Source organism: Pyxicephalus adspersus, chromosome W (assembly GCF_032062135.1).
Source record: "Pyxicephalus adspersus chromosome W, UCB_Pads_2.0, whole genome shotgun sequence".
NCBI classification, from domain to species: domain Eukaryota; kingdom Metazoa; phylum Chordata; class Amphibia; order Anura; family Pyxicephalidae; genus Pyxicephalus; species Pyxicephalus adspersus.
The window spans coordinates 10,667,585-10,694,010 of NC_092870.1; positions in this window are offsets into that span (position 1 = coordinate 10,667,585).

The window sequence follows — 26,426 nt, forward strand, 5'->3', positions numbered from 1 at the left end:
CCACTGGGTGATGCAGCGGTTGCTGCGGCAGGCAGGACCACCACATCGGAGCCACAGTTCTCCCAGGCCACTTTATAGTGACGTTGCAATTGTTGACGCAGGGCCGTGGTGCCAACATTGGCACCCTGGCCACACTTCACCTTCTGCCCACATATTCTACATATGGCCATGTTAACCTCCTCTGGCGGCTTAACAAAAAACTGCCACACCGCAGAGTAGGTGATTTTCCCCTCAACACTCCTCCGCACTGACTGACCGCTACCACCGCTGCCTCTGTGAACCCCTGCACCACTACTTCCCAGACAGGTAGGCTGCTGCAAAGCAGGTGGTCTACCCTGGGCACGTTTGGCTCCCGACCTTCCACTGCTGCCACCTTGCTGACTACCAGCCATGCTACCACCTTTCTGGCTGAGCCGCTGCCTCACGGGCAACCTGCCACCCTCTTCTCCTGATGAGGATGAAGCCCCTTCTTCACCCGGCTCCCAAGTGCGATCGGCTTCATCATCATCAAGTAGTGTCTGCACGTCCTCTTTAACTGTCTCTGACCGCTCACAACACCACCTCCCACGCCACTTTCCTTATCAGCTACTTGCCTGCCTAGCTGAGGAAGCGGCGGATGTCTCCTCCAGATCTGGGCTGGGCAGTAGCTGCTGACTGTCCTCTACTAGCTCGTCCTCGCTGTATAGTGGAGATGAGCCCACAGCATACAATACTTCTGTGGCTGAGGGAGCAGCAAAGGACAGAGGCAGGTTGAGGACAGGTGAGGGCACAGGGCCTGCTCCCAGGCCATGCCAACTAAGGGTTGTGTCTGACGAACCCACGACTGTTGGCTGGGGGTGTCTGATGTCACTTGGGATGAAGTGGATGACCAAGTTAACCAATCAAGAATCGCTGGATTGCTGGTCAGGACACAACCGCTAGATGACACCGGGAGCTCAGGCCTCTCGCTGCGACTCCTGCTGACACGCCCCTTACTCTGCTGCGACCTCTGCCTGCGCCAGAAACATTTAGGCCTCTGCCACTCCTCTGTGCATGGCCTGCCACTTCTCTGTCTGACATATATTTTATCTATATTTTTCTTTTTGTACAGAAATAGGTCGCTAAACGCTTTCACCACAAATAACTGCAACAGTGAACTACGTATATATTTTTCTGGATATATAAATTGCTGGAATGACAGAGCTGTATAATGGCTATTTGGATCCCCAAATAATCTTTTCCTGCACTTGTAAATCGCTTTTCTAGCACTGTCCCTAGCGCCTTCTGACCTCTCTCCCTGCACTAAGATGCTGTGAAATGATTCCTCCTATTCTTTCCCTGCGCTTATGAATAGTTTTTTGAGTTTTTTTCCCACAATTAGGTTTTTCCTATCACTCTCCCTAGCGCCTGCACATGCCACTTTCTGCACTCAGAACGCTGTAAAATGTCTTAATCCAAGATGGCTGAAGCTATTTATAGGGCTGTGACATCACAGGGCTGGCTGGCTGCTGAATGGCTACATGCATTGCATTATGGGTCATCCCGCCTTCCCAGAGTTCCTTGCCCCATGTCCTCACATGTGTAGCTGCCATTTTAGGAAAAATTGCGATTCGTTACCACAAATCGTGAGGAAATTCGGATTAGTTCGGATTAGCGAATCGAATGTTTCCTGAAATACGGATCGAATTCCACTTAGTCAGCTTCGATTCGCTCATCTCTAGTTAACAGCGAAAGGTATCAAACACTGAAATATCTGTATTTTTTATATAATACGACAGAATTTTTTTTTTACAAAATGCTCTTCTTTGGTAATTAGCAAGAGGTATGAAAGACTGAAGTATCCTTTTTTTTTTAGAGTAGGATAGGAATTTTTCTGTAGAAATATGGCTTTTTTGCTAAATAGCAAGAGGTATTACACATTAAAATATTTGTATTTTTTATATAGTAGGACAGAATTTTTTTTTTTACCAAACGCTTTTTGGTAAATAGCAGGAGGTATCAAAGACTGAAATATCTGTATTTTTTATATAGTAGGACTGAATTTTTTTTCCAAACGCTTTTTGGTAAATAGCAAGAGGTATCAAACACTGAAATATTTGTATTTTTTATATAGTGGGACCGAATTTTTTTTTTTACCAAACGATCTTCTTTGGTAAATAGCAGGAGGTATCAAAGAATGAAATATCTGTATTTTTTTTATAGTAGGACAGACATTTTTTGTTACTAAACGCTCTTCTTTGGTAAATAGCAAGAGGTATGAAGCACTGAAAGAGCTTTATTTTTTATATAGTAGGACAGAATTTTTTTTTTAACCACTCTTCTTTCATAAATAGCAAGAGGTAGCGAAGACTGAAATATCTGTATTTTTGATGGACAGATTTTCTTGTTTTACCAAACGCTCTTCTTTTGTAACTTGCAAGAGGTATCAAACACTGAAATATCCATATTTTTTTATATAGTATACAGAATTTTTTATTACCAAACACTCTGGTAAATAGCAAGAGAGATGAAAGACTGAAATATCTGTATTTTTTTTATATATAACGACAGAAATATTTTTGTTACCAAACGCTCTTTGGTAAATAGCAAGAGGTATCAAAGACTGAAATATCTGTATTTTTGATATAGTAGGACAGAATTTTTTTTTTACTAAACGCTCTTCTTTGGTAAGTAGCAAGAGGTATGAAACACTGAAATATCTATATTTTTTGTATAGTAGGACTGAAATTTTTTTGTTACCAAACGCTCTTCTTTCATAAATAGCAAGAGGTTTCGAAGACTGAAATATCTGTATTATTAATGGACAGAATTTTCTTTTTTTACCAAACGCTCTTCTTTTGTTACTTGCAAAAGGTATTAAACACTGAAATATCTATATTTTTTATATAGTATACAGAATTCTTTTTACCAAACGCTCTGGTAATTAGCAAGAGGTATCAAACACTGAAATATTTGTATTTTTTATATAGTGGCACACAATTTTTTTTTACCAAACGCTCTTCTTTGGTAAAAAGCAAGAGGTATCAAACACTGAAATATTTGTATTTTTTATATAGTAGGACAGAAATTTTTCTGTAGCACACAGTCTTCTTCGGTAATTAGCAAGAGGTATCAAACACTGAAATATTTGTATTTTTTATATAGTAGGACAGAATTTTTTTTTTACCAAACGCTCTTTTTTGGTAAAAAGCAAGAGGTATCAAATACTGAAATATCTGCATTTATTTATATAGTAGGACAGAAGTTTTTTTTTTTTACCAAACGCATTTTTTTTTGGTATCAAACACTGAAATATCTGTATTTTTTTTTAAACATTTTATTTTATTTTTAACACATTAAACATTACAAAACAATATTGAAAACCAATCAAGGGGGAGGGAACATTCAAGGGACAGAACAGAGTGGGAGGTGTCTCTCAAGATACCTAGTGGGGGGCTGTCTCTCAAGATACCTAAGTCCAAAGAGTCCAGAGTAGCAGCAAATGTAAAAAGGGGGTAAGAAGTCCCAGTTGTAGTGTCCTTGGTTCGTTTCAGATAGATAGATGCCTTTGAAAAAACCATTACTTTCTAGAGGGAGAGAGGGAACAGTATTAGGGGGACAGGCATAGTATTTAACACACCAGTCACCTAGTAGGGTCTTATATTCATCAGATTCCTTAAACGCTATCCAGGGGGCCCAGGTAGACAGAAATTTTTTGGTTCTATCATATATACCAGAAGTAAGATCCTCCATCAACATGATTTTTTAACTTTATGAAACCAGAGCCTAACAGTGGGGGGTTCGGTCTTTTTCCAGAACCCCGGTATGCAGGCCTTGGCCGCATTTAGGAGGTGTCTAAGCAGCAAATTCTTATATACTTTCTGCGGCCAGTCATTCAGGTGGAGGAGAGAGAATTTCAGATCCTCAGGGATCTCCGGGACAGACATTTTCTGACACACATCTCTGACACACATCTCTGACCTTGACCAAAAAACCCTTCAGGACAGGGCAAGACCAAAAAATATGTAGCATGGATCCCGTGGCCCCACCCCACCTCCAACACAAACCAGATTCTGTCAGGAATATTACGTGAAGCCTATCAGGGGTCAGATACCATCTAGTCAAGATTTTCTAGTTTGTCTTCTGAACTCCGCTGTGGATTGTCATCTGGTGTGCTGAGCGGATAACCTGTTCACAGTGGGAGGGGGTGAAAATCATCCCCAGCTCCCTATCCCAGGAGGCTAGAAAAGAAGGTAAGTAATCGCTGGGTAACATATTTAGCAAATCAGGGATAAATCAGGGATATAGCGTGTCTGCAGTCATCTTTTCCAGCGCAAAGTCGCTCAAAGGCTGACAAAGATCTCCGGAATGTAGGTGCAGGTGCCAGAGATCGCAAAAAATGTGATAATTGTGCCGCCCTCCAGAAGTCAAGACCAAAGGGAAGGTCAGGGTATCTGAGATCCTCCATCGAGTACCAGTGGGCCCTTCCAAGGAAACTTAATGCCCTGTCTAGGCTGGCTTTCCGTAGTACCCCATAAGTAATCTCCTGTCTTTCACTCCTGGAGTAAAAGCGGGATTCCCAATGATTGGTGTTAAAAGGCTGCATTGAAGGGAGATATCCGCAATTGGGAAATATTTACTACCAATAACACATCAATCACCCGTATCAAGGGGTGGTTTCCCACCATCTGTCCCACCAAGAAGATTGTACCCATGGGAGATATCTCAATTTGGTAGAAAAGAAGCTCTGTTCCATAGGGACCCATTGTTTACTCTCCGCGTACTAAGTGTGAGGCTGCAAAATATAACAAAAAGTTAGGGACACTAAGACCCCCAACACATTTATGCCAGAATGGCAGTCTCCTATTCAGTCTCGGCTTCCTATTACGGGTTCTTTTTCCCCAAGATAAATTCAAACAATTTGGTGTGTAATTGTTTAACCTTTTGTCTGCCCCAGCCCGGTTTACTCCTATTGCTTTTAATGCTTGGAATGCTTTGATCATTCCGTCCTGTCAGAGGACAAGTGGACATAAATACACATTACAGCAGCCTTTTAAGCAGTATTCTCCCTAGATACAGTGTTTCAGTCCAATCAAATAAGTTATAAAAATCAACTTGCTACACTGTCTACCCTTCTTCCTACTACCTCCTACTTCTCCCTACAGCACTTCTGAAGCCTAATCTTTGGGAGTTTAGATATATGTGTACCAAATGAAATGTGGAGCTGTGTGTACAACCCTGTTTTCAAAATGTCCACACATTGTTGAAATTCTAAAAGATCCTTTCCCCACTTTGTTATAATACACTAACAGGTGACCGTGGAATAATTAGTAGCAAGGAAATGTCACAAATAAGAAATAAATCACAAATAACAAATAAGAAACAAAATTTGCTAAAATAATTGGCCTGGAGCACTTGCAAGCCACTAACTAAAATGGCGGTTAAAAGGTTAAAGAAGGAGTTAGGGACATTGATAGGGAGTGCCTGAAAAAGGTAAAGAAACTTCGGGAGAGTGTTCATTTTAAAGATCTGGATACGCTCAAACCAAGAAAAAGTGCGTGAGACCCTCTGATCAAGATCTTTAGACAACTTTAGTAACATAGGTGTGAAATTAATGTCTGCGGCAAGCTGGACCCCCAGGTAGTGGATAGATCCAGTGGCCCATTTAAAAGGGAAAGAGGAAGCTAGTTGCACTTGTTGTGTCTCCTGCAATGTGAGATTAAGGCCGCGCATTTAGAGATGTTTACTTTAAAATTAGATAGGTGGACATAGGCTTTAAGCTCTTGCATGAGGTTGGGCAGAGACACCACGGGCCTGGACAGGTAAAAAAGGAGATCATTGGCAAAGGCCGCAACCTTATGTTCCGATGTGTCAATTCACAGTCCTGATATATCCGCGGAGGCACGGACTCGGCAGAGAAATGGTTCAAGGGTTAGTATGAAAAGCAACGGGGACGGGGCATCCCTGCCTCGTGCCATTAGAGATTGGTAGAGGTTCAGATAAAATTCCATTACCTCGAACCAAGGCTATCGGTTGGGTGTACAATGAACCAATCCAAGACCTCATATTGTCCCCTAATCGAATGTGCCACAGAGTTTGCATCATAAATTGCTAGTCCACTCTGTCAAACGCTTTCTCTGCGTCAGTCGACAGGAGGAAGTCTGGGGCCCGGGTATGTTGGGAGGCTAAGATCCAGTTTACCGCTTGGATCGTGTTGTTTCTTGCCTCCCTAGTGGGGACAAACCCAACCTGGTCAAAATGTATCAATTTACTTAATCAGGGTTGCAACCTATTAGCCAAAATTTTGGTAAATAATTTCAAGTCTTGGTTAAGTAACGATATTGGCCTAGAACTCGTACATACCGAGGGATCCTTCCCATCCTTGGGAATTACTGAGATGTGGGCACTAAGGGAGTCCTTTAAAAGTTTTCCCCCTGATAGAAGCGAGTTAAAGGCAGTCAGAAATCGGGGTGAAATTTCCTGAAAGGTCTTATAGTAATTTAAAGTAAAGCCATCAGGTCCAGGCGACTTCCCGGAGGCAGTGGATTTTATGGCTCTTTGGAGTTCAATTTCCATTATGGGGGTTTCTAGGGCCTCAATATCAGACTGGGATAGTTGTGACATAACGGAGTTGGTAATATAGTCTTTGTTCTTAGACAGTCTATCCAGGGCAGTACACGTCTTCATGCGGGAATGTTATACAGACTTATAAAATTCCTGAAAGCAGGCAGCTATGTCTTTGACAGGTAAGCCTTTTCACCCTGTTTATTAATTATTTAGGGCAGCGATGGCGAACCTATGGCACGCGTGCCAGCTGTGGCACGCGAAGGCCTTGCAGCTGGCACGCGGGAAGGTCCGCAATTAAGATATGCGGCGCGGCGGGAGGCGAGTGTGCTGGTGTCTGCTTTGCAGCTCACCTGGCAACAGTCAGGCAACTTTATAAAGAGTTTTTAGATACTAAAATCTTGTTATTAAGGTTTAATTGACGTGCTGGCACTTTGAGGAAATTCTTTGGTTTTGTGCGGCAGTTTGGGCACTCGGGCTCAAAAAGGTTAGCCATCACTGTTCTATACTTTCACAGCTCCCATTCCCGAGCCACAATACAGGTAATACAGAACAATAAATAACATCTAGATAAACCTTAACTTGAATGAACAGCCATAAGCAAATAAATTGGTGTGTACGTGACCACACAGAACCTGAGATAGTAGTGTCACCACAGCCGTGGCCACCGAGTATATCATCTATAAAAACAAACAGTAAATAAAACAATCAAAGAGCAGTAGGTATACTCATGTTGTAGATGTATCAGTTCCTAGTTTCACTTTCTTCTGATTTCTGCGTTTGCGTTGAACCGACCATCCCTCTCCGATCGGTGCATCCAGGATACAGGGACTTTTCGGCCAGTTCGGCAGATGTACAGGAGGCAGGGCAAAAGTGGCCAAAAAAGATGGAAGGTCAGAAATAGATCCAAAGGCTGCCGATGCTCCTTCCTTATGTGCTGGTATATGGAAAGAGAATCTCCAGCGGTACTGAATCCCATGGGCTCGCAGGGTATCCAGAAGGGGGCACAGGGGGCAAAGTGTGATGGGACAAGACCTGAAACAACATGACGTGGGAGCCATTAAAAGTGATATTCTCCTGTGAGCAGGCAGCTTGCAAGATTTCGTCTTTAGTTGGATAGAATGCCAGTTTGCAAACCACATCTCTAATTCTGTCAGAATCCTGGGGTTTGTAACCAGGAACACGGTGGACCCTTTCCACTGCAATCGGGGAATCCTTAGGTGCTCCCAGGACACTGTTAAACAGGGACATAACCGCCCCCAATAAACTTTGAGAATCAACCGATTCAGGGAGTCTCCGTATGCGGATGTTGTTGGGCCTATTTCTGTTTTCCAGGTCGTCCTATATTAGTATAAGGCGTTGTAAAAGCATGGTATGCTCATTCAGTACTTCTTTTGTTGATCTGCAGATTTGGCAAGGGACTCAGTAATTACCTCAACCGCCATTACTCTGGACCCCAAATCCCTCATAAGGTCAGTCTCCTTTTTAACTGTGCTCCCTATGCGATTGATGCAGAAATCTAGGTCAGCCTTAGTAAGACCTGAAGTGGCAGGAGCAGCTTTCCCTTTTATATCAATAGAGAGTGCAGGTGAAGATGGGGGGCTGGATATCAGGGGGGCTGGACCCCTTTCAGTGTCCTGGTCCTGTGAAACAAGTGGAGGAGAGGCAGCAGAGACAGTACCAGCCGGCGCTTGGAAGTCTGTAGAGAAGGAGCTGATTTGGAGAAAAAGCTCTCAATTGCGGTGATCGCTTTTAGGCTGGGTGGTCCCTGTGTGTCTGCGACCCATTTTCAGCGGGGAGACACTCTGCTGAGGCTGTGTGCAGGTGTCGGCGGCTCGGTGCTGCGGGAACTCTGTGGTACCAGCTACGGTGCATGCGCAGTCTTCCCGAAATATCTGTATTTTTTAAATAGTAGGACAGAAATTTGGTTTTACCAAATACTCTTCCTTGGTAATTAGCAAGAGATATCAAACAGTGAAATATCTGTATTTTTTAAATAGTAGGACAGAAATTTTTTTTGCCAAACGCTCCTCTTTGGTAAATAGCAAGAGCTATCAAACACTGAAATATCTGTATTTTTTATATAGTAGGACAATTTTTTTTTTTTACCAAACGCTCTTTGGTAAATAGCAAGAGGTATACAACACTGAAATATCTTTATTTTTTTTTTTATAGTAGGACAGAATTTTTTTATTACCAAACGCTCTTTTGTAAATAGCAAGAGGTATCAAACACTGAAATATCTTGATTTTATATATAGTAGGACAGAAATTTTATTTTACCAAACTCTTTTCTTTGGTAAATAGCAAGAGGTATTAAGCACTGAATATCTGTATTTTTTATATAGTAGGACTGAATTTTTTTTTTTTTACCAAACGCTCTTCTTTAGTAAATAGCAACAGGTATCAAAGACTGAAATATCTGTATTTTTTATATAGTAGGACAGAATTTTTTTTTCCGAAACGCTCTGGTAAATAGCAAGGGGTATCAAGCACTAATCTGTATTTTTTATATAGTAGGACACAAATTTTTTTTCCCCAAACACTGGTAAATAGAGCTATTAAAGGCTGAAATATCTCTATTTTTTATATAGTAGGACAGAATTTTTTTTTTTACCAAACGCTCTTCTTTGGTAAGTAGCAAGAGGTATGAAGCACTGAAATATCTGTATTTTTTATATAGTAGGAAAGATTTTTTTTTTTTTTACCATATGCTCTTGTTTGGTAAATAGTAAGAGGTATCAAACACTAATCTGTATTTTTTTTTAGATTAGGATAGACATTTTTCTGTAGCAAACTGGCTGTTTTGCTAAATAGCAAGAGGCATCAAAGACTAAAATATCTGTATTGTTTTAGAATAGGACAGAATAATTTTCTGTAGCAAACTGGCTTTTTTGCTAAATAGCAAGAGGTCAGGATAACAGATCCTGACAAACTTTCATCTTTGCTAAACTGGCCACAACCACTTGGGTTAAAACCTGTCCAGAGGTTCCTGGGCTTTGCTAATTACTACCTGCAATTTATTAAAGACTACTCCACACTGATTGCCCCAATTACAGCTATGACCAAGAAGGGTAGTAACTGTAAAGTCCGGTCACCGGAGGCGCTCCAGGCCTTTCATCTATTGAAGAAGACCTTTGCATCAGCTCCTGCCCTGGTTCGCCCTGACATTTTTTTTTTTTTTTTTTTTTAGAGGTAGAAGCTTCCTCTGTTGGAGTGGGCGCAGTTAAATGGCAGGTGAGCTGAGGTCTTGTGGTTTCTTCTCTAAGAAGTTCTTCTTGCAGTCAAACTCGCCTTAGAGGAATGGCGCCACCTGCTAGAACTCCCAAGTTGGCTCCATGTTTCATTGGTCCTTTTCCTGTCCTTTCTCAAATAAATCCAGTCACGTACAAATTGAAACTGCCTCCTTCTCTAAAGATCCATAATTCCTTTCACTCCTTAAACCGGGTATTTTCAATAGATTCTCTAAGAAAACTATACCCCCAGGACCTGTCCCTGCTGTTTCAGAAGAAGAATATAAAGTAGAACAGATTTTGGACTCCAGACTTATCCGGGGATCATTGCAATATCTGGTGCACTGGAAAGGCTACGGCCCTGAAGAACGTTACTGGGTCCCATGTAAGAATCTCCATGCTCCCCGTCTTCTCATGGAGTTCCATGCCAAGTTTCCCCACAAGCCCGGGAGAGGCCGGGATGGCGGGGGCCCTAAAAGGGGGGGTACTGTCTCAGATCTCTGCAGGTCCAGGGGATCTGTGCCTCATTCAGTGTCACCCACCTTACAGTCCTCTGCTGCCAGCACCAGCCCTGCTAAGGCATCATTTCTGCAGCTCACTTCGTGGTCCAGATCATGTGACTCCCAGTCAGCTGCTCCACTACCTCAGAGGACTAGAGTGTTTCGCAGACGCGGTCGCCCTGCTGGTGGAGATGTGAACACCACCAACCTCCAGTCTCCTGGACCCTCTCTGGTGGTAGGATAAGATGCAGCAGGTCACATGGATCCACTCAGAATTTTACTTTTTCCAAACGCTGTTCTTTGGTAAATAGCAAGAGGTATCAAAGACTGAAATATCTGTATTTTTTTTAGAGTAGGACGGAAATTTTTCCTGTAGCAAATTGGCTTCTTTGGTACATAGGATTAGGTAGCATAAAAAACTGCTATATCTGTATATATACAGATATACAGAAGGCAACTAACCTGTCCAATACACGTCTCTCGCTGCTTCTATCCTTCACACAGAACACAAGATGGAGTGACTAACCCCTCCCTCATTCCCTGATTGGGCTGCTGGGCCTTGCTGTGCATCCTGGGAGCAAATGATTCGCACCCAGCCGCGCCATTCCCGCCGGAAATAGTGGGCGTTCCTGCCCTCCTGCTTTTTCCCTCGTTCGTTCAGCGAGAACACTACCTCATGGCGAATTACAAGGCTGTTCTCGCTTAAATGTTCGGTAAGTGAGAAAGGCTCGATTCGCCGCGAGATCGAACTTACAAATCTCACTCGCTCTTCCCTAACCCTTACCAAATGAGCTGCAGAATAGTAAAGTGATACATTTGGAACCCCTAGTCCTCCTGCATTTTTATGCATAAATAATAAACGTCTATTTAGGCGGGGACTCTTATTGCCCCAGATAAATTTAAAAATCTTAGCATGTAATTGTTTAAGGTAGCTCTGGGGTAGGGCTATAGGTAGTGCCTGAAACAAGGAGAGCAATCCTGGTAGGAGGTTCATCTTTACTACTTGTATCCTGCCAAACCAGGACAACGAACGGGTAACTTACTGTTCCAATTCCCTGGTCAAAGTCTGCACCAGGACAACGAACGGGTAACCTACTGTTCCAATTCCCTGGTCAAAGTCTGCACAAATATATATAAAATAAAATGAAGTTGGAAAATCAATTGTAGATTGGTCGGAATTTGAATCCCTAGATACCTAATTGCCCGGTCCTCCCATTAAAAACGAAAAAGATTCTACTAATTGTCGTTTATTAATTGGGTTAAGAGAGATATCCAGGGCAGCGCATTTAGATTGATTAATTTTAAAATTGGACAACCCACCGTTTACTTGTAGTTCCTGTAACAGATTTGGGAGAGAAATCACCAGGTTAGATCCCACAAAAATGGGATTGTCCGGAAAAGCGGCCACCCTATGCTCACCAGCCCCTATCTGTAGACCCATGACATTCCTGGAGGCCCTGATCCTGCACAGAAAGGGTTCCAATATCAAAATAAAGATGTGAGAGATGTAAAGAGGTGAGAGAGGGCAGTCCTGCCTTGTGCCGTTTGAAATTGGGAAAGTACTGGAGAGAATTTCATTAACTCTCCCTGCAGCTGAGGGGTTACTATATACTGCCCACCTTTAAGAAATTTCAAGATATGGGGTCACAAGTTTAAAAACTAGTGAAAATTGAACATTGGGGTTGCCGTTTCAAAAGCAAGTGCGTCTAGGAGCCCAAAATTTTAACTTTAAACATACAATCAAAAAGCAGATACATACATTGTACACGTGTATACATACAGTATGAACCAAAAAATACAATACCAATGATGAGAACACGTACGTACATTAGGTAACTTACTATAGAAAATATAAAATGTACATTGGGGTTAATGGCTGAGGTATGCATTTATCAATTTGCTGCCGATTTAGAGTTTTCATTATTAGATCCATGGCAAGCTTAATATAACCATAAACTATCTTTAGTGTGACAGCTAGTAATATTAGAGTGTTAACTTTAGTTAGCTGCTCCACTAATAATGAGGCTATCTTCAATAGGTCAGGGCTATCTGTTTCCATTCAGTACCATTGCTAATCAATCTGGGGTATAGGGAGTACACAAAAGAGAAGAAAAACATAAACGTAGCCCTATCAAACAGGGGAAGGGGTATTGTGAGATTGCCCGTAGCAACAGGGGGTGTTTCAAACAGGAAACAGGGCGAGCAGGTTAAAAGTGCATCAAGGGTTTTATTCACTAATACTATTTCCACACAAAAACAGGCAAAATAAAACAAACAGCAAAAATAAAGCCTGGCCCCTTGGCCTCTAACTCACTGTTAGTTCCCCTTACTAACAATCCAGCCCAACCTAGTGCTGTGCAGGACTCTAAGGCCCTAACCATACAGCTTTTCCAACAAAGTCTGTGTCTACTCACAGTTCACCTTGGACCTCCTCACCAGCCAAGAACAGAGACACAGGAATAAGCAGGCTGGGAGTTTATATCCCCAGCCTAATTACCAGGATGCATTTCAGATGAGACAGTTACACCTGATCATACCCAGGCCTCTTTAGCTCCCCCATCTGGCCAAGAAGCTTATTGTCATTCAACCTGGTACTTCAACCCCACCTTCAGGTCAAAAGAAAAACTGTCTGACTAAACAGAAAAATACTCTGCGTAACCTGTATCTGGGGCAAATGTACCTGTCATTCTGGACGAAACCCTGTGATTTCTTTGGCCAGCTGTTACAGTTTAGAATGGGGGGGTTGAATAGTGAAGCATGGGGATGGGAAAGAATGGGTGGGGAGGTGTAATCACACAACCCCAATGCCAAGAAAACCCACCTTAGGCCACTACAGAATGGTTTGGTATTAGGGAACCACATCACTTTGTACATTTTCATCTGATCCTCGTCCTCCGCAACCAACTGCTCCATGTGCTTAAATTTCTCCAATTCCAATAACCAATCTTTCATGGAAGGAACTATCGTCTGTTTCCAGAACCTAGGTATTATGGCCCTAGCTTCCACAGGTAAGTGACGTAGCACGCTCCTTTTGGCAGACTTAACTTTGCCCTAACTTATAGATAATAAGGCCACCTTAGGACTTCTGGGGACATTGAAGTCTGTTAAGATATTGTTTAGTTTTATAACTGTTTCCCACAATCGAAAGATGGTTGGGCATTCCCACCACAAATATACCACACACATAGATCTCTTTTGGGATAGGCATCGCCAACAAGTATCCGGGGAGGAGGGAGAGATATTATGTAGATATGTTAAACAAAGATACCATATGCAGAGGATCTTGTAATTGGTCTCCTGGGATTTGCACGGGAGAGCGAGTTTGTGAGAGAATGAGGTTGTCTAAGAAAAAGCTTGTGTGAGCTCTTTCCTAATCTGAGGCTGAGATGGGTGTTCTGATATCTGCTTCCCAGTATCTGGTATAAATGGGGGCCAGAATAGTAACCTTGAAGAGTTATATTATATAATAATGAGATCATGTGAGTTGGTCCGTCTTGTGACCCAAGTACAGCCTCTAGGGCGGTCAAGTTTCTATGGAAGATATTTCTGTCTGTGTGCGAAGATATGAAAGAAGATAGCTGCCTATAGTGAAATCAGGAAGCTAGTATTCCACATTTTCGTGTATTAGTAAGAAAAGAGGGGGGGTCCCCCATTTTGGAGTATGCTGTGGAGATGCCGATTAAGTCCAGGGAAACGGTTTAGTAGACAATTTACCGGCTCGGAGGAGGTTGTCCCATAAACGTAACAAATTGATTGTTACCCCTTAAACCCAGGAGAAGGTGGTGGAGATGCAAGAGGGAGATATCTACCTTCGGTATTGAACTTCAACCTATGGTAGAAAGGGAGTCCTCTAAGGAGACCTAGCTTTTCCGGTTTCTATTATGGAACCAGTCCACTAGCCGGATTAGAACTGACGCGCGGTAAAAAAAAAAATCAGGCTCCCCAGCACCTCCCTAATTTTTTAGTCTACTTAAAAATCAGAGGGTTATGGCGGCGTGGCCGGAAGCCGACCTTTCTGAGGATTAGTGTTCTACCCGGTGGATGGGCCTGCTAGGGCTGCTGAGCAGGTCCATCGACCGGGTAGAACACTAATCCTCAGAAAGGTCACAAACCGATTTTCTCCTTCTTCGACTTCCTACATGTCAAAGATCAGCAGCACAGCTGATCTGGTACTTGTTGTTCACCAGATATATGTCAGGTCAGCAGCAGTGGGTTCCCTTACCTTGCTTCAGCTGCTCTGTTCAGGCTCTGGAGAGACAGGACCACTAGGGGGTGCTATGGCTTGCACGGAGGTGATGTGAGCCCTGAGAAGGACCAAGGCACAGGGTCTAAGCAGTAACCAGGTTTTCTCCAGAGCCTCTGATGGTGAGAATGTTGTGTGGCTGGTTACTGCCAGGTTGCAGTCCTTGGGCACACCAAGGTGGTACCAAATCACAAAGCAGAAGGATAGTATAATTTATAAATGAGAAAAGGACAAAGATAGGGTATTTTTGAATGCAGCAATATATTGATCCGTATGGATAAAGCATGTACAATGTTACAATTCACAGTACTACACGTATCAACTATACATAAATAAATAAAATGTTGCCATTTAATTTTCAGTGGAGTAAAGTGTAAATACTAGACATTGATTCCTAGGTGCACGTGAGCTGAATGGGAAGGGCAAGTAGATATCGTGTCCCAACGTGTTTCGCCCTATATGGCTTCCTCAGGGGACTTGTAGACATCCAAGTGCAACTGTATACAAAAGACAATCCATGTATTGACATTTAACTTGATTATACAAGGCAGGCAAACATACAATTGTATCACAATATTGAAACATGCAAACATTTTCAAACAATTCTTTTTGTGTGTGTACAGTATCAATTGTCCAATAAATCTATGCAAGTAAATTGTGTTGGTCATTTTGGTGTGTAGCTAGTAGTAAGGCAATCATATTGGATCGGATAGGCTAAACAGGCATATACAGGCTATACAGCATTGTTATGTGTTGTAGACTGTACGATAAATAAATACACTTGAAAATCTAATGGTTTTTGCTAGTAAGAAAATCATATTAGTTCTAATAGATTATACAGCGGTGGTTTACGGTTGCAATTTTGTATGGTAATAGTATGTTAAACCAATGATAGTCAAATGATTGTATTTTTGGTATTTTTAGTAAATAAGGATATAGATAACAGGTACTTACTATTAGAAGCTTATGCGAAGGGGTCACAAAGTAATCAGTGGTGCAACTCATCAATCCAAATACTGGAAAATGTAAAAATAATGTAGGAATAATATATAGGAATATTACTTTGGAGGGGGGGGAAATGATTGAGATGGAGTGTATATATCAGTTGCTAAAGGGACATTATTAGATTGTATAGGGTATCAAGATGAAGAAGCAGGTGAGTGAAAGGGTGTAGTTATATTGAATAAAACAGGTGATAATGGTAGTTTAAGGATTAGGGAGGTAGTCTTAGTAAGGAGAAAATGTTATTAGTTGAAATTAGCTCAGTTTCTGAAGACTGGTGTTTGGCAATTACGTGGGGTAGATGAAAGTTAAAATCCTGGAGGCGCGGGCGCCAGATGGTGGTGCTGTTGTAGAGGAACAGCAGCAACAAGAGGCTTGCTGCGTTGGCTCTTTAAAAACCGCCTGGTGTGTGGCGTCCGGATGTAAACACTGCGCATGCGCGAAGGTTCGCGCAGACGTAGTGAAGGGTTAAGTGTATGTCCTCCAGCCGCCAGATGTGTGGTGCAAGGTTATTATTGATGGGCCTGCGCGAAAGTTCGCACAAACACACTGGGGGAAATCGCTCAGATAAAGCCCACACTGTGTAACTTGGTGATAGATCAAGTTGTGCTTTCACCTGCGCAATAGTTCGCGCAAGCGCGATGGGGGTTGGGTGATAGAGAGGATATGAGGGATGAATGGCTCTGAATAAGATAAGTCAAGTGATTCTTATGACATGAAAGATTATTATATGAGATAACCAAAATCATAAATATTATATTTAGTTGTAATCGTTTTGGTACTTACATCATTATCATTAATGACCATATTGTTGCATGTTAAATGATATGCCATAAACGTAATAGTGGCAAATATTAATCCATAATTAGCATACAAGTCCAAGTGAGTACTTTGTATTTTCATGATAATGAGCGTATGGTATACGTCACTCAAGAGATTAAACATGTGATGTGTGATGATAAGATATACTGTCTTGTTATCAGAAATGACAAAAAATAGGTTATATTGCAACCATAGTCATAGATAATGATATCATACATATATAATATTATACATTATGTTACATAATTCTCATTGATCATGATTGCCATTGCTCGTGATTAACATAGCTAAATTATTGGGGTTGTGGGTGTGGAATAATATACCATAAATATAATTGTGTGAAAATGACCGATATAGTGGTAAATAATAGGTGTAGGTGGTCAAGTTTAGGAAATATATGTTGATATGGTACTTAAGGTTTGGTGCGTAAGATATAATTATATGTATTGATGAATACATAATTAGCTACTCAAAAGTTTGGGTACATAGTTACGAGGGGGGATGGGGCCTGTACAAAGGAGCTATAATTGTGTACCCGTAATGTGTGTTATAGTTTTGGTAGGAAGGGTTTTTAGCTTAATACATCATTTAGTCCTGGATATTTGGTTGCTTGCAGGTTTACAATCCATCTACATTCCAATTGTAGTAGGAGTGTGTTGATGTCCCCTCCTCTTGGGTTGGGGGGGATACGTTCTAGGCCAAAGAAGTTTTTCCTTTGGGGATTGAATTTATGTTTCATGGCTACGTAGGTAGTTAACTGGAGTGGTGATTTTTCCATTTGTGATGGCATACATATGCTCATAAATTCGTTTATGTAAGGGCCTCTTGGTCTTACCTATATAGAAGGCCCCACATGGGCAAAGAAGTAGACAGATGACCGCAGGTGTGGCACAGTCAATATAGTCACTTGGTCTGTGTGTGGTGCCATTTGGGAGAGTGATGTTCATGGCTTCGTATATCCACTTGCATTGTGGGCATCGGCCACATTTGAATGTTCCCCTTGTATCCAGGATAGTAATAGGATTGGCGAAAGAGAAATGGCTGGAAACTATTCTGTTCTTAAGCGATGGAGCTTTTCTGTAGACCATTTATGGTTTTGGTCCTAAAAACTTGGCTGCTGTCGAATCGGATCTGAGGATATGCCAATGTTTTGAGCAGATGTCCTGGATGGACTTATGTTGTTGCCTGTAGGTTGTGATGATTCTGGTCACCGGGGTTGTTTCTTTTGGTGGTTTCTGAATATTGGATAGAAGATCGTCTCTTGATAGATTCCAGGCTCTCTGAAATGCTTTATTGAGGTTCTTTTTTCGAGTAGCCTAGTTGGGAGAGTCTTTCCTGTAGGGCTTTTGCCTCCTTATGGAAGGATGAGTTGTTAGAACAGTTACATCTCAAACGTAGGTATTGGCGGTAGGGGATGCTTTTCACTAGAGGTCTAGGATGGAAACTTTGGGCATGTAATATTGTGTTGCCAGTCATAGGTTTTCTGAACAGGGTGGTTGAGATTTTTATACCCTATCTTTGTACTTTTACTTACTCTCACTCTCATTTACTACTTACTCTCATTTATAAATTTTACTGTACTTTCACCTGGGTATGCAGCGAAGCACAGCTTAGAGGAGAGGAATTGGTGTTATTTACAACTTACAAATTCTGCATTTACCTATAGGGGTCATATCCAATTTTGGAAAAAAACCCTTTCCCACACCTATCCCTCCCGATCCCATAAATAACACACGAATACCTAAAACCTTCTAACTAACCCACAATGGACATTCTAGGAACACAATGGACAACTTCATGTCCAGTATAGAAGATAAATGTAATGCCACAAAACATACAAAACCGGACACAGACTCCTTGATCATGAAGTTCAAACATCTTGAAAAGAAATCACTTTTGTTCTGGCACATCAAATACTTTGAAAAATACATAACTGAAAAATGCAACCCATTTGGGCTTTGCATACAACTGTTTCCAAATGTGAAGAACACTGAACATTTAGGGATGCTCCGACGAACTAATGAGGATCTTAATCCTCTATTACGAACATGATATTGCAAAACTGAATGAGGAACTAAAGACCATATCGGACCACCATATGCAACTGATAGGTTACGAAACATTTGAAGAAAAATCCAATGATCTAAAAAAGCAACTTTTATCAAGAACAATTCATCACTACAGTTAAAAACAAAAAAGACAAAAAACTACAATGCGGCAGATGGTCATTCATCAACAAACAGGCCTACAAGTGGAATTCAACCACCACAACAACAGACACCCCACCCAACCCTCCCAATCACAACCTCCTTTGGCCCCCTTCTCCACCTCCCTCTGGCCCCCATCCAACCACATCCCCACCTTTTCCCCCTCTGCCCCCCTCGTTCAGGGACCATTCCTGGCCCCCCCCCCCATCCCATGCACCCACTACTCAACCACCATCTCTCTTCCTGGACATCACTACCAAGGGCAAAAATAGATACAAAAGTGACCATCATGAACTTACCACAGAACCCAAAAGGACACCTCTCTCACCACCACCCCAATCAGTTAAAGTACCACTTTTTCAACCTATGTCTCCTACTGGCCAACTCATCCTTCCCACTAGATCTCTTGTTGAATCCGCATGTATGCCTTTTTCCCTTCCTAGATACCCACTCACTAATCTAAACCTTCCATATTCCAGTCCCCCCCATTATCCATCCCTCCCGGCAGCACTATCATTAACAACACATTCCTCTCCCACTAAGAATTGGATCCATTGGACCAAGGCCTCTTAACATCACCGGACGCACATTCCACATCCCCTAATCAAATCCTCCAAACCCCCATGGATCCCTCCCCCTCCCCCGTCATACCCCCTTCCCTACCACCCACTGCCTGCGTTTCACTGCAAACCACAACATCTTCATATACCAACCAAGGAGCACTGACGAAAACCCAGAAGTCTTTTTTAGGCCAACTGCATCCTCAAATCCCTTCCCCAATACCCAAACAATGCCTAATGGATCAGTTTATCTTCAAAACCGAAAAGAACCCAAGAACTTAGAGATAGTCAATCTATCACAACACCATCTCTCAAAACCGGAATGTGAAGTTTTGCCCTCCCACGAATTATGATAAATTTGAGGTCATCAAAGACCTAAACTTATTTGCCCGGAATCTACTTTTGAAATGCATCTATGATCCCACCAAGGAAGACCCCTTGACTAGCACTACACAAGCCTATAAAGATCTTAAAATGGAAGACTTTAGAGTCCTTGGGGACCTTATTCAACTACTCACGGAAAACGAACCAGAGACCACATCAGTGACTTTTACAGCACACACTAGTGCGCAAACAAACCCCCTCTCAAGGAAACCCAAGTCCAATTACTTTCCTCAACTGTTCATGAATCCACGCATTCAACTGGTAGTGGACCCTGGTGGTGGGCCCTAAGACGGATCGTGGACAGCATTGGTAACTGGCATCCAGAGCTGGGTACTGGGCAGGCGGCATCAGTTACAGCATGAGGAGGAGGCGGTGGGCCCTGAGATGGAGCAAGGAGGGCATTAGAAAATGAGGCCATCACCTATATGGACAGTGTCGAAGCTGTAGCTATTGGAGACATGAATGAATAAACGAGATTCCAATCTGTCCCTACCGAGATTAGAATCTCGTTCATGCATTCATGTCTCCAATAGCTACAGCTTCGACACTGCCCATATAGGATGATGGCCTCAACTTCTCTTGCCCTCCTTGCTCCGTCTCAGGGCCCACCGCCTCCTCCTCATGCTGTTACTGCTGCCACCTGCCCGGTACCCATCTCTAGATGCCAGTTACCAATGCTGTCCACGCTCAGTCTCAGAGCCCACCGCCTCCTCTTCCTGCTGTTCCTGCTGCACCACCCAGGCTTAATCAATATCAGCCATCAGGATGCAGGTATACTTCTGCTGAGCCAGCTAATTCGCAGCTGGAGCGCAGCTTGAAGCGTAAGTGGAAGTGCAAGTCAATCACATCCAATTGGTGCAAATCTACCAGTGTGGCGCTGTAGAAATTCCCTTCTATGATGTCCCAGCGCACATTAGGAATTGGGTACTCTAGCACTTCACCAGCTTTGAATCCAACGGACATGGACGTGTTGCATATCACCAGACATTTGGGGCTCAGCACCTCGGTGAGCCGAATAAACAGGTGGTCCAGGTTGGTTTTGTACATTTGCAGTGATTGCTCATGATACCTGATAACGTCCTATATACACAAGTTGATGATGACAACGTCGGGCTGAGGTCCATGTTGGATGTTGGCCAGCACGCTCTCTATGTACTCCGAAGAAACACGGGTCAGGAAATAGAACCGTACAAGTTGGTGGTCAGTTCTGTAATGACGCACTTGGCGGTAAATTATGGCATTGTGCATTTCACCCAGAGATCCCCCAACGTGTCGTTTGCAAATGACATGTCCCCCTTCCCTTTCAGCTGCTTCTCACTCCAAAAGTCATCATTCTGCAGTATTTTCACAAGATCCTTGTTGACGGATCTTTGAATGGAGTCTCCCAGGACGGCCACATACTTGTTGTGGAGAAGTCCCTGGACGTCTGCTGAGCTCAATAACTTCATGGCTCAATGTGGTCATACAGGACCTCTCGGTTCCCGTTAAATATACCGGTGTTTCCCATCTCATCCCCCCAACATATACAGAGGGACTGCTGTCCCACTTCACAGTTCCGGGGTAACATACACCGTAATTCAGTCCGGTAAAGCGTGGTACTGATGGATGAAGCAGAAGACGTGGCCTTCTACATTCAATCACAAATTTCAGATTACACACTTCGGGGTGTCAATAAAGATGCACTACACCCAGCTCTAGATGCCAGTTACTAATGCCTTCCACACTCCGTCTCAGGGCCTGCTATCGAGTGAAAGCACATGAAAGGAAACGGGGCTTGGCGGAATCAGTGAGGAAAAAAAATCCTGTTGAGCTTGAGTCTAGCCTGGCATGGAGCAAGGAGGGCATTAGAAGTTAAGGCCATCACCTATATGGACAGTGTAGAAGCTGTAGCTATCGGGAACATGAATGGGTGAGCGAGATTCCAATCTGTCCCTACCTGCTACTATGTAGCGAAACCACATGAAAGGGATTGGGCTTGGTGGAATCAGCGGGGAAAGAAGACCCTGTTGAGCTGGAGTCTAGTCTGCCATCTAGAGCTGGGTACTGGGAGGAGGAGGCGGTGGGCCCTGAGACGGAGCAAGGAGGGCGTTAGAAGTTGAGGACATCACCTATATGGACAGTGTACAAGCTGTAGCTGGTGGGGACATTGCTTTGTAGGGCACTGACTTTTCCTATCTGCTAGCTGTAACTTTCTAAAATGCAGCATGGGCAGCCATGTTAACTGGCATCTACAGCTGGGTACTGGGTAATGGGCAGGAGGCAGCAAACAAAGTGTGGACGGCATTAGTATCTGGCATCTAGAGTTTGGTACTGGGCAGGCGACAGCATCATTTACAGCAGGAGGAGGAGGCGGTGGGCTCTGAGACGAAGCGGGGACTGCATTGGTAACTGGCATCTAGAGCTGGTTACTGGGCAGGCGGCAGCATCAGTAACATCAGAAGAAGGAGGCGGTGGGCCCTGAGACGGACTGTGGACGGCATTAGTAACTGGCATCTAGAGTTGGGTACTGGGCAGCAGCAGTAACAGCATGAGGAGGCATTAAGCACTGAGACGGAGTGTGGAAGACATTAGTAATTGGCATTTAGATTTGGATACTAGGCAGGCAGCAGCAGTAACAGCATGATTCGAAGGCGGAGGGCTCAGAGACGGAGTATGGATGGCATTAGTATCTGGCATCTACAGTCGGGCACTGGGCAGGCAGCAGCATCATTTACAGCAGGAAGAGGAGGCGGTGGGCTCTGAGATGGAGTGTGGACGGCATTAGTAACTGGCATCTGGAGTTGGGTACTGGGCAGCAGCAGTAACAGCATGAGGAGGCATTTAGCACTGAGACGGAGTGTGGAAGACATTAGTAATTGGCATTTAGAGTTGGATACTAGGCAGGCAGCAGCAGTAACAGCATGATTCGAAGGCGGAGGGCCCTGAGACGGAGGAGGCGGTGGGCTCTGAGACGGAGCGTGGACGGCATTAGTGTCTGGCATCTAAAGTAAGGTACTGGACAGAGGGCAGCATCATTTACAGCAGGAGGAGGAGGAGGTGATGGGCTCTGAGACAAACTGAGGACTGCATTCGATCCTGGCATCTACAGTCGGGTACTGGGGGCAGGTGGCAGCATCATTTACAGCAAGAGGAAGAAGCGGTGGGCTCTGAGACAGAGGTGTGGACGGCATTAGTAACTGGCATCTAAAGTCAGGTACTGGGCAGGTGGCAGCATCATTTACAGCAGGAGGAGGAGGAGGAGGCGGTGGGCTCTGAGACGGAGCGTGGACGGCATTAGTGTCTGGCATCTACAGTCAGGTTCTGGGCAGGTGGCAGCATAATATACAGCAAGAGGAGGAGGCGGTGGGCTCTGAGACGAAGTGTGGACTGCATTAGTGTCTGGCATTTAAAGTCAGGTACTGGGCAGGAGGCAGCATCATTTACAGCAAGAGGAGGAGGCGGTGGGCTCTTAGACAGAGCGTGGATTGCATTAGAGAATGGCATTTACATTTGGGTACTGGGCAGGTGGCAGCATCATTTACAGAGGAGAAGGAGGAGGCGGTGGGCTCTGGGACGGAGCATGGACGGCATTAGTGCCTGGTATCTAAAGTCAGGTACTGGGCAGGTGGCAGCATCATTTAAAGCAGGAGGATGAGGCGGTGGGCTCTGAGATGGCGTGTGGACGGCATTAGTGTCTGGCATCTACAGTCGAGTACTGGGCAGGTGGCAGCATCATTTACAGCAAGAGGAGGAGGAGGAGGCGGTGGGCTCTGGGACAGAGCATGGACGGCATTAGTGTCTGGCATCTAAAGTCAGGTACTGGGCAGGTGGCAGCATCATTTACAGCAGGAGGATGAGGCGGTGGGCTCTGAGACGGCGTGTGGACGGCATTAGTGTCTGGCATCTAAAGTCAGGTACCGGGGCAGGCGGCAGCATCATTTACAGCAGAAGGAGGAGGCGGTGGGCTCTGAGACAGAGCGTGGACGGCATTAGTGTCTGGCATCTACAGTCGGGTACTGGGCAGGTGGCAGCATCATTTACAGCAAGAGGAGGAGGCGGTGGGCTCTGAGACGGAGCGTGGACGGCATTAGTGTCTGGTGGGCTCTGAGACAAAGTGTGGACGGCATTAGTGTCTGGCATCTAAAGTCAGGTACTGGGCAGGTGGCAGCATTATTTACAGCAGGAGGAGGAGGAGGTGGTGGGCTCTGAGACAAAGCGTGGACGGCATTAGTGTCTGGCATCTAAAGTCAAGTACTGGGCAGGCGGCAGCATCATTTACAGCAAGAAGAGGAGGCGGTGGGATCTGAGGCAGAGTGTGGACGGCATTAGTGTCTGGCATCTAGAGTCAGGTACTGGGCAGGCGCCAGCATCATTTACAGCAGGAGGAGGAGGCAGTGGGCTCTGAGACAGGGCGTGGACGGCATTAGTGTCTGGCATCTACAGTCGGGTACTGAAAAGGTGGCAGCATCATTTACAGCAAGAGGAGGAGGAGGCGGTGGGCTCTGAGACAGAGTGTGGACGGCATTAGTGTCTGGCATCTAAAGTCAGGTAAATATAGAATTTTTTATGGTCTTTTGGATCGATACAAAGTGCTATCAGAAATAAATATCTAGATTTTTGGTAGAGAAATATAGAATTTTTTATGGCTTTAGAGATATAAAGCAAAGTGGGATCGGAATGAAATATCTCTATTTTTTGGAGAGAAATACTGAATTTTTTATGGGTTTTAGGATAGATACCAAGTGCATAATATAAAGTGCATCATAATAAAATATTTGTATTTTTTTTACAGAAATAAAGACATTTTTAGTTTTTTTGTGATAGATTGCAAGAGCTATCCTAAATTATACCTCTTGTAATATATCACAGAAGCCAGAAAAATGTCTATATTTATCTATAAAAAATACAGACATTTAATTCTGATACCACTTGCAATCGATCAAAATCAAGAAAAAAATGTCTTTATTTCTGTAAAAAAAAATACAGATATTTAATTCTGATACCACTTGCAATCTATCAAAATAAATATAAAAAATGTCTGTATTTCTGTAAACAAATACAGATATATAATATTGATACCAATTGAAATCTATCAAAATAAATATAAAAATTTATGTATTTCTGTAAAAAAATACAGATATTTAATTCTGATACCACTTGCAATCTATCAAAATAAATATAAAAATTTCTCTATTTCTGTAAAAAAATACAGATATTTAATTTTGATATAACTTGCTATCTATCAAAATAAATGTAAAAATTTCTGTATTTCTATAAAAAAAATACAGATATTTAATTCTGATACTACTTGCAATCTATTAAAATAAACAAAAAAATTATGTATTTCATTAAGAAAAAATACAGATATTTAATTCTGCCACTTGCAATTTATCAAAATACATTTATAAATTTCTGTAAAAAAAAATACAGATATTTAATTCTGATACCACTTGCAATCTATCAAAATAGACAGAAAAAGTTCTGTATTTGTGTAAAACAAATACAGATATTTAATTCTGATATCATTTGCAATTTATCAAAATAAACAGAAAAATTTCTTTATTTGTGTAAAAAAAATACAGATATTTAATTCTGATACCACTTGCAATCCAGCAAAATAAACAGAAAAATTTGTGAATTTGTGTAAAACAAATTCATATATTTAAATCAGTCACCATTTGCAATCTATCAAAGTAAATAGAAACATTTCTGTAAAAAAATACAGATATTTAATTCTGATACCACTTGCAATCTATCAAAATAAACAGAAAAAATTTTGAATTTCTGTATGAAACATACAGATTTTTAATTCTGATACCACTTGCAATCTAACAAAAAAGCCATAAAAATTTCAGTAATTCTGTAAAAAAAATTCAGATATTTAATTTCTGTAAAAAAACAATAAAGATATTTAATTCTGAAACCACTTGCAATCTAACAAAATAAAAATAAAAAATTCTGTATTTCTGTAAAAAAAATACAGATATTTAATTCTGATACCACTTGCAATCTATCAAAATAAGCAGAAAAATTTCTGTATTTCTGTAAAAAAATACAGATATTTAATTCTGATACCACTTGCAATCTATCAAAATAAACAGAAAAAAATCTATCAAAATAAATATAAAAATTTCTGTAAAAAAATACAGATATTTAATTCTGATACCACTTGCAATCTATCAAAATGAACAGAAACATTTCTGTAAAAAAAATACAGATATTTAATTCTGATACCACTTGCAATCTATCAAAATAAATATAAAAATGTCTGTCTTTCTGTAAAAAAATACAGATATTTAAATTTGATACCACTTGCAATCTATCAAATTAAATATACAAATTTCTGTATTTCTGTAAAAAAATACATATATTTAATTCTGATACCACTTGCAATCTATCAAAATGAACAGAAAAATGTCTGTATTTCTCTAAAAAAATACAGATATTGAATTGTGATACCACTTGCAATCTATCAAAATAAATATAAAAATGTCTGTAATTCTGTAAAAAAATACAGATATTTAAATCTGATACCACTTGCAATCTATCAAAATAAACAGAAAAATGTCTGTATTTCTGTAAAAAAAATATATAGATATTTAATTCTGATACCACTTGCAATCTTTCAAAATTAACAGAAACATTTCTGTATTTCTGTAAGAAAATACAGTTAATTAATTCTGATACCACTTGCAATCTATCAAAAAAAAAAAAACAGAAACATTTCTGTACTTCTGTAAAAAAAAATACAGATATTTAATTCTGGTACCACTTGCAATCTATCAAAATAAACAGAAACATTATTGTATTTCTGTAAAAAAAAATATATCAGATAAATTTCTGTATTTCTGTAAAAAAATTCCGATATTTAATTCTGATACCTCTTGCAATCTATCAAAATAAACAGAAACATTTCTAAATTTCTGTAAAAAAATACAGATATTGAATTCTGATACCACTTGCAATCTATCAAAA